Genomic DNA, 11,449 nt, shown 5'->3' on the forward strand with positions numbered 1-11,449 from the left:
CCAGAGTTGTGCAGGATTGTCTGTAGAGGAACAGGCAGTCTGTTCCTTTTATACAGTATATAGATTTTATATACAGATTTTAGAAGTATTAGTACATAGTGAGAGTAAAACTTTTCATTATGTGTCAGCATTTCTTCAAGGTGTTAGTGTTTGTTAAAAAATCTATAGTAAAACATAGTTGGTGAAATCACAAAGAAAATATCACGTTTTTTCAGTACATCATAGCATCATACCATCAGATGTGAAAAGTTGTTTTGAAATAGCTGTAGTGTCACCTTAACACAGCACCCCCCCCCCCCCCCACTCCCCCCAATCCAGCCCACACCCGAAGTGAAAATGAAAGTATGAGTGCTATGCACTGGTGTTAACACTGACTGCATTAGCTGCAAACCCACCCACGAGCAGCTCTTTAATCTCCCTTCAGAGAGGTAAGGCAGCCACTTTCAAAGCTATGGCTTTACACAACTCACTCTACGAATTCAAGGACTTAGACAGAATTACACTACAGCTTGTCTGTTTGGAGCATATTCTGTCAATTCATCTTTATGGATCTGTTGTTTTGAGAGAATACCCGTTCTTAAATGAAGTGAGAGAGAAAGTGAAAGTGTCATGATTCGGTCCGGCAGGGGTTTCATGTTCGTCCTGTGTAATGTGTGGTGTGGTGATGTTCCCCTGTCCTGTTTATTATGTATTAAACCCATGTCCTGTGACATTGTGCGTATGCCTCCTCCTTCCCCGCCATGTCCAGCCATCGTGATAGAAGGTGTTAAGCTGAGGACACACCCAAATACCAGGAAAAAGCAAGCTACATGTTGTTTCTGAAAGGCCTTTTGTTTACAACATTGTTGCAAGGAGAGTCATTTCCTTTAGTGCAAATAAATTCAATTGAAGGATTTTATGAACTAATTATTTAATAATCCCTATGAATTAATTATTTAATCCTTGCCCTCAGAGCCATCCACTGGGTCTGCTGTCCTGATTAGACTGCAATGTTTCGTAAGTTTCTACAGTATGGAACAATATTGGATTCACCTTGGGAAATTAATACTCACATACTATGAATATATGGGAAATGAAAACATAATTAATTAATTCAATATTACATCAATTATAAAAACTGGAATAAAAACACCACTAATTAATTATAATTTTCATATAGAACAATTTCACAATTCATCTCATTTGGGCACATTCAGCACATAATGGATTATTTCTATCTGTCAGTCTGACACATCAAAGAAAGGGACTAAAATAAATGACCTTCAAAAAGAGGTCTCAGGAAAGACAACTGTTCACTGAGATCTTTTTTTACTCAAATGTCATTATTAAAAGTGAAAAGTCCTTTTAATCCTGAAGCTGAAAAAAAATACAAAAATTAACTGGGGTTTTCTTTTTTTTTGTTTAAACTATATATGTCTTACAACATAATATAGAATAATATGTCACTTATTTGTTGCATTTGCAGGATGGCAAAGAACATTTGTTGACCTAGGTGAGATTACTATCCAATGCATTAATTACTTTGTACTAATATATACTGCTCAAAAATTTAAGGGAACACTTAAATCACCCATCTGTTCTCAATAAAGACTTAGACTAATAAAAACTAAAATTACAGCAGGACCCAAAGACTAGACAAAAACGAATTAATTAAAACAGACCGGCTAAAACAACTATATGTGCACCGTGTGTTGTGCTTGCTCTGCTTCACAATGACAATCACTTTCACTTTCCCTAATGATTTGAGTTTCAAGTCATCTGAGCAGCTCTGGCTGGTAAACATGAGACTCTAGCCTGATACACGAAGAAGACCAGTTATCAGAGGCCAACGCCTGGTCAAACATTGACTTGGGAGTTGTCTTGTCTCTATTATCACTTTTGTTTGTACCAAAGAAAGTCATGCTTTGTCTGCCTAGAGAATTTAGCACCCCTCCCCTAGAAAAGTAGCTCGACTGAGCTACGTGCAAAGCATTGCAGTTGCTCGGTGATCAGGTGTAAAAATAAGCACAAATGTATATTTTAGTTCCAAAATGCAAGCCTCTGAAAAAAAAAGTGGGTTCATTTTATTTTTTCTGGAAAAACGCCAACAGGACTTCCTGTCTGCGCTGAACACCGTGTTTGGTCGTAATTTTCACGAATGCCCCCTCACTTCTATAGGCCGCTCTCCTCCACTTCCTGCCTCTCTCCTTTTCATGATCATTTAAAGGTACAGACACAGAAACGGCACGCCATGGGGAAATCTCATTGTGTGAGTGGCTCAATGTGGCTGTAATTCTGCACCAAGGCTGAATTTTGGAGAGATGCTTCTGATACAGCCCTATATAAAAGCAAAAAATAAATCCATGTTGAAGACCTTTAAGACCACACAACAAAATATTTCTCCAAAATGGTAACATTTCTGTCTGATCTTGCCTTGTGTACACACAACAGACCTTGGGGCCCAGAATGCTTATTTTCTGCAACCGGTTCCAGAGTTAATTTCTCTGTGTGGATGGCAAAATGGCTTTTTTTTTGAAAACACAGACGTATTGGTATTGCTGTTAGGTAACTCATCAGGGGTGCCACGCGAACCGGGACCAGAATGAGAGAGTCGTGTAGGAGGAGACGATAGACCTCGGTGCGGCGGGACGCACGGAGGCAGGTAAGCTCCTCCGCGTTACTCTGCGAACGCGGGCGGCGCGAGCCGCAACACCACGCTGATGTTGTCGTTCGCGTCTAAGGTAAAAAGGACAGGACAGGACAGAACAGGGCGACAGGACGGAGATCAGGTGTCGGGGTTACAGAAAACTGGAACGGGCTTACTTGGTTCGAGGAGTGCGGAGCCGGGTCTGACGACGGGGCTGGACAGGACAGGACAGAACAGGGCGACAGGACGGAGATCAGGTATCAGGGTTACAGGGAAACTGGAACGGGCTTATTTGGTTCGAGGAGTGCGGAGCCGGGTCTGACAACGAGTGCCAATCAATGACCGAGCAGCCGGCAGCTGCTCTCTCGTCAATTTATAGGGCACACGTTACCTCGTTTCCGTGTTGCTCCTAGTCACATGATTGAGTCATGTGACAGTACCCCCCCCTCCAGGGCCGACCCCCGACGGCCCCGAAGTGGAGGCGGTACGCTGCCGGTACTCAGTCACCAGAGAGGGGTCCAGGACGAAACGACTAGGGATCCAGGAACGTTCCTCAGGTCCATATCCGGTCCAATGCACCAGATACTGGACCCCCCGACCCCTGCGCCGAGAGGCAATAATGCGTTCCACAGAATATGCCGGTCCCCCGTCGACGATGCGTGGCGGTGGTGGATCCGGAGCCGGAGGATGAAGGGAGGAACGGACAAAGGGTTTGAGTTTGCTGACATGGAAGACAGGATGGACGCGGATGGCAGGAGGGAGTTGGAGACGGTATGTGAGGGGGTTGATCCGACTGAGGATCCGGAATGGTCCGATGTATCGAGGGGACAGTTTGTGTGACTCAGTCCTGAGACGTAGGTCTTTGGTGGACAGCCACACCCTCTGTCCCACTCGGAAATGTAGTCGACGAGGATGCCGGCGATCGTGCTGGGTGGACATCCTTCGGGAGGCATCCAGGAGGGCAGACCTCGCAGATCTCCAGGCCTTTCGGCAACCCCGAATTAACTGACGGACTGAGGGGACCCCGCCTGCGGGCACCTGGTGAGAGAAGATGGTGGGTTGATATCCATGACAGATTTCAAAGGGGCTATGACCGGTGGCGGAGGAGACTTGCAGGTTGTTGGCCAGCTCCGCCCAAAGGAGAAAGCCTGGCCAGGTGTGTTGATGTTCCGATGCGAAACACCTCAGGTATCGTCCCAGCTGTTGGTTGGCCCTCTCCACCTGGCCGTTGGTCTGGGATGGTAGCCAGAGGAGAGGCTGCAGGTTGATCCAATAAGGCGACAGAACGCCTTCCACACAGCTGAGACGAATTGGGGTCCCCGATCGGAGACGATGTCTTGGGGGAACCCATGAAGGCGGACCACATGTTGGAGCACGAGGTCAGCGGTTGTGGCAGAGGATGGTAGGCCGGGCAGGGCGACCAAGTGGACCGCCTTGGAGAAGCGATCCACTATGGTCAGGATGGCGGTCATACCATTGGCTTCTGGGAGACCGGTGACGAAGTCCAAGGCGAGGTGGGTCCAGGGGACGAGGAATGGGAAGAGGACGTAGGGGCCCAGCAGTCGGAGTGTTTGGCCCGGGCACAGACGTCACAGGCATCCACGTATGCCTGTACGTCCCGCCGTACTGAGGGCCACCAGAACGCCCGGCGAATAAAAGAGAGGGTTCGTTGGTCCTGGATGGCCGGAGAGCACGGAGGAATGGCCCCACTGCAGTACATCGGGCCGGCAGGTCTTTGGGACATAGAGGCACCCGGGCGGTGTGTTGGTCGGGCCCGGGTCAGACGCTTGGGCGGCCCGGACCTTGGTCTCCAGTGACCACCGGAGAGGTCCCAGGATGCGGTGAGGAGGAAGGATGGGCTCGGGGTCAGGTGGTTCTGAGTCTGGGGCGTGTTGACGTGACAGGGCGTCGGCTTTCTGGTTTTTGGAGCCGGGACGGTAGGAGAGTTGGAAATCGAACTGTTCAAAGAATAGTGCCCACCTCGCCTGGCGGGGATTGAGCTGTTTGGTGGTTTTGATGGAGATCAGATTCTGATGGTCGGTCCAGACCAGAAACGGGGTGTCACAGCTTTGCAGCCAGTGTCGCCACTCCTCGAGGGCCCACCTGACTGCCAGCAGCTCCCGGTCCCCTACACCGTACCGCCGCTGTGCAGGGGTGAACTTCCGCGAGAAGAAGCAACACGGGCGCAATCTCCTGTCTGGACCGTTGAGAGAGGACGGCGCCAGCACCCACCTCTGACGCGTCCACTTCTACCACAAACGGAAGGGCAGGATCCGGGTGTTGAAGAATGGGGGCGGTGGTGAACTGCCGACACAGGGATTTAAATGCTTGAACGGCCTCCGGGGGTAGGTGGAACGGACGTGACGAAGGTTTGGTGAGAGCAGTTAGGGGTGCTGCGACCGTACTGTAGCCACGGATGAAGCGACGATAGAAATTTGCAAACCCAAGAAACCGTTGCAGTTGCTTCAGCGTCGTGGGTAGGGGCCACGACGCCACTGCTTCTAGCTTCTTGGGCTCCATGGCCACACCCTGGGACGAGATGGTAAAACCCAGGAACGTGGTGGAGCGCTGGTGGAAGGCGCATTTTTCCAGCTTACAGTACAGTCGGTGGGCGAGCAATCTCTTTAGTACTGCCCTCACGTGTTGAATATGGGATTCTAGAGTGGGTGAGTAGATGAGGACGTCGTCCAGGTAGGCATACACCCACCGTCCCAGCATGTCCTGGAGAGTATCATTTATGAACTGCTGGAAGACGGCGGGTGCGTTGCATAGACCGAAGGGAATTACTAGGGATTCGAAATGACCAGTGGGGGTGATGAAGGCGGTCTTCCACTCGTCGCCCTCCCGGATACGAATCAGGTTATAGGCAGACCGGAGATCCAGCTTTGTGAAATATTTGGCTCCCGAGAGGGCGTCCAGGGCGGTGTTGGTGAGGGGTAACGGTGTTCGATTTTTGATGGTGATTTTATTTAGTCCCCGATAGTCCACGCACGGTCGCAGACCGCCATCCTTCTTGGTCACGAAGAAGAACCCTGCCGCGGCCGGGGAGGTCGATGGGCGGATGGTGCCGTTTTGAAGCGCCTCTGCCACAAACCGCTCCATGGCCAATTGCTCTGCCTTTGAGAGGGAGTAGAGATGTCCTTTTGGAGGAGTGGTTCCCGGCAGCAGGTCAATGGCCATGTCGCCTGGTCGATGGGGTGGCAGCTGGGCGGCTTTGGCTGAACTGAAGACGGTGGCTAGGTCGTGGTAACAGGAGGGGATGTTGTCAACACGGGAGGACTCGGTTCTGGGTTCGTGGAGACAGACGAGGAGGGTTGTGGCAGAAGGCAATGGTGATGGCAGTGCGCTCCCCACTCCAACACCATGCCTGACGACCAGGAGAGATGGGGTTCGTGTAGGGACAACCAGGGGAACCCGAGGAGGAGTGGTGAGGTGATAATCTTGGTTACCAGAAATTGGATTTTCTCCACATGGGAGTCCAGCCGGAGTTGTAGAGGAACCGTACGGTGAACGATGGGACCCGAGGAGACCGGAATGACCATCCACAGAGGTGATGGTGAGGGGATGGATGAGTGGTTCCAGAGGAATGTGATTAAGTAGGACGAACGAATGGTCTATGAAGTTTCCAGCCGCCCCGGAATCAACAAAGGCGGTGGTGGAAATGGCTCGCTGGTTCCACTTCAGGACGGCTGGAAGAGTGAGGCGGGAAGTCGGCGTCCTTGGCTGTGGATGAATTGACCCAGCCGACCGTGCCGTACCGATCAGCTGGGACTCCCGTTTCCCGGCCGATGAGGGCAGGCCAGGCGGCGGTGTGAAGGGGAAGCGCAGTATGCACACAAACCCTCCCGAAAGCGTCGCTGTTTTTCTTCGGGCGTGAGGGTCGTCCGTCCCAGCTGCATGGGTTCCCCCCTAGGGTCTGGAGGAGTGACGGTGGGCTGAGGTGGTGATAGAGGCGGTCGGGAAATCCGGTGCAAGGTTGGAGTGGGGGCCGCAGTTTTCGGGAGTGCCAGCAGATGGCGATCAATCCTCATCGCGAGTTGAATGAGGGCTTCGTAGGTTGCTGGCATCTCCCGGCTGACCATCTCCCCCCGAATTCGTGGGGCCAGACCTTCGTAGTAAATCATCCGGAGGGCGTGGTCATCCAGCGGAGTCTTTGCAGCCAGGGTCCGGAACCTGGCGGTGAACTGGCTGACCGATGAGGAACCCTGGCGCAGATGATAAAGCTGCGACGCAACGTCTTCCACGCCGTCCGGGTGACAAAAGGTGTTCCTCAATTCCCCCACGAATTCGGAATACGACAGGGATGCAGAACTGGGTGAGTTTATTCGGGCGGCCGCCCACTCCGCCGCGGGCCCAACGAGCAGGGTAGGAGGAGGGCGATTCGGGACCGGGAGCTGGGGTAGCGGCTAGGTTGTAGCTCGAAAATTAAGGAGAGTGTGGTGAGGAGCGCCTCGCCGCTCCCCTCGGTCCCGTTCCAGCGCTCTGGGAGCGCCAAACTAGGTTCGGGAGCCGCGGGGGGCGAGGGCTCTGCTCAGCGTTCGCCGCTTCGTGCTCTCGGTGCGCGACAGTCACTTCATGTAGACGCTGCCGCAGGAAGCGAACCTCCTGCGACAGACATTCGATCATGTTTTCCTGCCGCGCTACTCGATCACACAAAGCAGCGAAATCTGAGGCGTTTACAGGCTCGGTCATTCTGCACGCGAACCGGGACCAGAATGAGAGAGTCGTGTAGGAGGAGACGATAGACCTCGGTGCGGCGGGACGCACGGAGGCAGGTAAGCTCCTCCCGTTACTCTGCGAACGCGGGCGCGCGAGCCGCAACACCACGCTGATGTTGTCGTTCGCGTCTAAGGTAAAAAGGACAGGACGGACAGACAGAACAGGGCGACAGGACGGAGATCAGGTGTCGGGGTTACAGAAAAACTGGAACGGGCTTACTTGGTTCGAGGAGTGCGGAGCCGGGTCTGACAACGAGTGCCAATCAATGACCGAGCAGCCGGCAGCTGCTCTCTCGTCAATTTATAGGGCACACGTTACCTCGTCTTTTCCGTGTTGCTCCTAGTCACATGATTGAGTCATGTGACAAGGGGAGAGACCGGATTCAGGCAGATTTTAACCTTAGTACCTGAGTTTGAATCACCCCGTTTTGTCATCACACATGTTGGGAGGATTGTAAAAAGTGTGGCCATTTTTTAACTGTATGGTGCATGTTTTAACTGTTTGGTGGCAATGACATATCACTTATACTGACTACACCTCCCACATTGCATTCATTGGCTTAAATTTCTCAATAAACACAACACCATAGGTAACCAGTTTCATTTATTTACCCACTGCTTCAGATTCATTATTCATCCATATTTCTACACAATTCTGGATGCATACCAGTCACATTTACACTGTGGTTTTCCTGGTCCCACAGCACACCCTGGGAGAACAGTGCATTTATAGGCCACTTGGGACAGGGGAGGGTGAAGGGACTGTCCCTGTAACTACTGATTGTAATTCGCTCTGGATAAGGGCGTCTGATAATTCTGTAAATGTAACTGTACATTGCTGCAGTCATCTTTCCCTCTATCCTGACTACTCTCCCAGTTCCTGCAGCTGAAAAACATCCACATGCTGCCACCACCATGCTTCATTCTAGGGATGGTATTGGCCTGGTGATGAGCGGTGCCTGGTTTCCTCCAAATGTGATGCCTGACATTTTTTTTTATCTAGATTAATCTCACTGTAATCTTGGAATCTAGACTAAAATGGCTCATTTGAATTCTGCCCGGGTTCTGAACGGGTTTCTCAAGCCAGGTGGCGCATTAGACCAGGGGCTCATCTCCTGTTTCCAAAATGCATCACAAACTGCTTGAGAAAGCTGTTCTACTATGATAATTGGTGATGAAAATAAATTATGTTCAATAAGATGTACTTGCCTCGATTGCACTCAAACATAGTAGTTTGACGTCGACTCTTCCCCTGCACTACATCAGTACTTGGCCCGGCATCCTCCGCATTAGCTAACGGATGCTTTGCGTTTAGGTGGTACTTACAAACTCCTACAGTAAACTAAGGTGCACAAGGTGCAAACAATCTTAGTCTTGTCAAGGTTTCCATTGGGAAGCTTCTTAAAAATACATTTTCCCTGAAGCAAACCCGGCAGCTTCTTAGCTGCATCCATGTTACCACGTCACGTTTGATGTGGTAATTTCACAATTCGAAGACTCGTTCTCGCCCCCTACAGTGCAATTCGGCTAGGTATACATCCGCACTAAATATCAAGGTGAAAGTCATCATAGCTTGCATAGTATAGACACAGCTCCCAACCCAACTTTGTGAATAGATTAACGGCGATATTTTTTTTATCGCCCGATAAGAGTCTCACGTTAACGCAGCACGTTAACGCCGATAACGGCCCACCACTAAAAAAACATAAAAAGTTTTCATAATAGGGGACATTTAAGGATAGGTTTCCATCTGGCCACTCTAACATACAGGCCTTATTGGTGGATTGCTGCAGAGATGCAGTGCTTCTAGAAAATTCTCCTCTGACCATTGGGTTCTTGGTCACCTCCCTGACTTCTCCTCAGACCATACAATTCAGAATTTGGTACGTTTGTGGCCAGCTGTGCTTAAAAATGTTTTATGGGGTAGTCTGAACATTGTTTGAACATTTATACCACCTAATGGGCCCCCTCACCTAGTTGAATAAAACAACTTGTGCTGTATTGGATTAATGACTAGTCCTTTTTTACATCATGTAACTAAAAGTAACTAATTAACTTTTACTCAAAGTAAACTCTTAATCAAGTTTTTTTTTCTTTTACTCAAGTATATTTTTCCACCTCTGCGTGCAAGCTATAGAAAATTATGGGTTTTAGAGCTTTAACAAAGCACATGCCGCATTCGGCCTAAAATCACCTCATTCCCTCCGCCGTGCATCCCTGGTGCATTAGTGGCCTCGAACACGTCACACATCCATCAAGGCAGATTCATCTTAAGTGCAATATGTCTATATCTACCCACCCTGTACATATGTAAAATCTTACAAATATATATTTTATGTATATACTGACATAATTTTTATTTTTACAACTCACATTCACTGTTTTGTTTAGCTATTCTAGGAATATTTATTGCTTATTTCTACAAGTGAAATGAAATATTATAGAGTTGACATAGTGTCTATGAATTTTGCTGCTCTTATCTTGTGGGACTTGTGGGACTAATGAAGGAACATCTTATCTTATCTTAACACATGTAACAACAACGTGTTCTGGCAGTTTAACACACCACGGAGGAGAACTAGACTCTACATAAGACGCAAGATCAGGGAGTTACAGCATCACTTACAGGTTTGGAGGAGGGCAGGTTAAAACAGCATTACGTATAGGCACAATGTTTTAGAAACTGAAAACAGTTCTTGTGTGGACGGGCCCTAAGTGTTCCCTTAAACGTTTTGAGAAGTGTGATATAATTTACAAAAACCAGTTTAAAACTGTTGTTTTATTCACTTTGTTACAGCCAATGAACAGCTTGCTGCCTCGTGTAAGTTGTGAAAGAGTAAGCTGTACTATGATCCAGGTCAGTAACTGGGATTCTGATTCTGATTGTTCTGTTCCACAGTATATGATGCAGACTGGAGGCAAATCAACCCCCTGTAACTCCAATTCCTACAACACTCATTCACCCAAAACACTTACAAAATTTAATTACAGCTTTATTCTGAAAATCTGTCTATTCATTTCTTTGATAGTGGAAGTGAAAAGATGAAGGAGGATTTGAGGAATCTCGTAATAAGTAACCAGAAGTGAAACAACTTAGGATTCTCCTCCATGGACCTGTTGGTGCAGGGAAGTCCAGCTTCATCAATGCCATAGATAGCATCTTTCAGGGGCGGATGGCCTGTGCTTCATTGGCAGAGGCAGCAACAGCAGGGACAAGTTTCACTAAAGTAGTAAGTGTCATTCTTAAATTCTGTTCTATAATACACAAACAGAAAGAAACAATGGAGTCCCTTAAACCATTTTGTTGTCAGAACTGAAATGCAAAACTCCTGTTATATATTGGGACAAATGATATATTGTTTGTTTTTGTGACAAAATGAAACGGTCCATCCAATACGACCCCATCCATCTATCAGCTTATCTCTAGTTCAGGATTGGCAGAAACTAACCCATGACAAGATGCCTGGTCAAAAAAAAAAAACTTTTGTTTTTTCTTCATTTTTCAGTTCAAAACCTACAAATAAGAAATAAACAGTATGGTTCGTACCTGCCCTTTGTCATCAGTGACATCATGGGTCTGCAGCCATGTGAATCAGAGGGGGCTCACCAAGATGATCTCATCCAAGCTTTAGAGGCAGATTAATGGACGGTTACAAGGTACTGTGTAAACACACACAAAGGCACAAACAAACACAACTCAAGCTAACCACACTTTTGTATTCTATCATTCAGTTCAATCCCATTTCTCCACTGTCAGAGAGCGATCAAGGCTATAAACCCAATCCCAGTAACAGTGATAAAACCCACTGCTTGGTGAGCATCATACCAGCCAGCAAAATCTCTCTCATGGATAACAAAATAATTGAGAAAATGAGGAAAATCCGAGAAAAGGCCAGTGACATGGGTGAGGATTTTAAACTTACATTTCAAGTGCAGTTACACAGACAATGTTATGAGGACATTAGAATGAATGACTGTTCTTCTAAATGTTGCCTTGTTCAGAATGAGTATTTATTACACAAGATAAACTAAGTTACAAATATGTTCTTAAAATTCTTGTTATAGTTACTTTGCCTATTGCTCCTTAGGAATCCCTCAAGTAGTG

At 48.2% G+C, this 11,449-nt stretch overlaps 1 pseudogene; it reads left to right on the plus strand.

Annotated features, from left to right (window-relative positions):
- Window positions 1–337: 337 nt before the first annotated feature.
- LOC114776989 (interferon-induced protein 44-like) lies at window positions 338–11,443 on the plus strand (annotated as a pseudogene).
- The last annotated feature ends 6 nt before the right edge of the window (window positions 11,444–11,449 follow it).

The sequence above is a fragment of the Denticeps clupeoides genome, unplaced genomic scaffold (genome assembly GCF_900700375.1).
Source record: "Denticeps clupeoides unplaced genomic scaffold, fDenClu1.1, whole genome shotgun sequence".
Taxonomy (NCBI): Eukaryota; Metazoa; Chordata; class Actinopteri; order Clupeiformes; family Denticipitidae; genus Denticeps; species Denticeps clupeoides.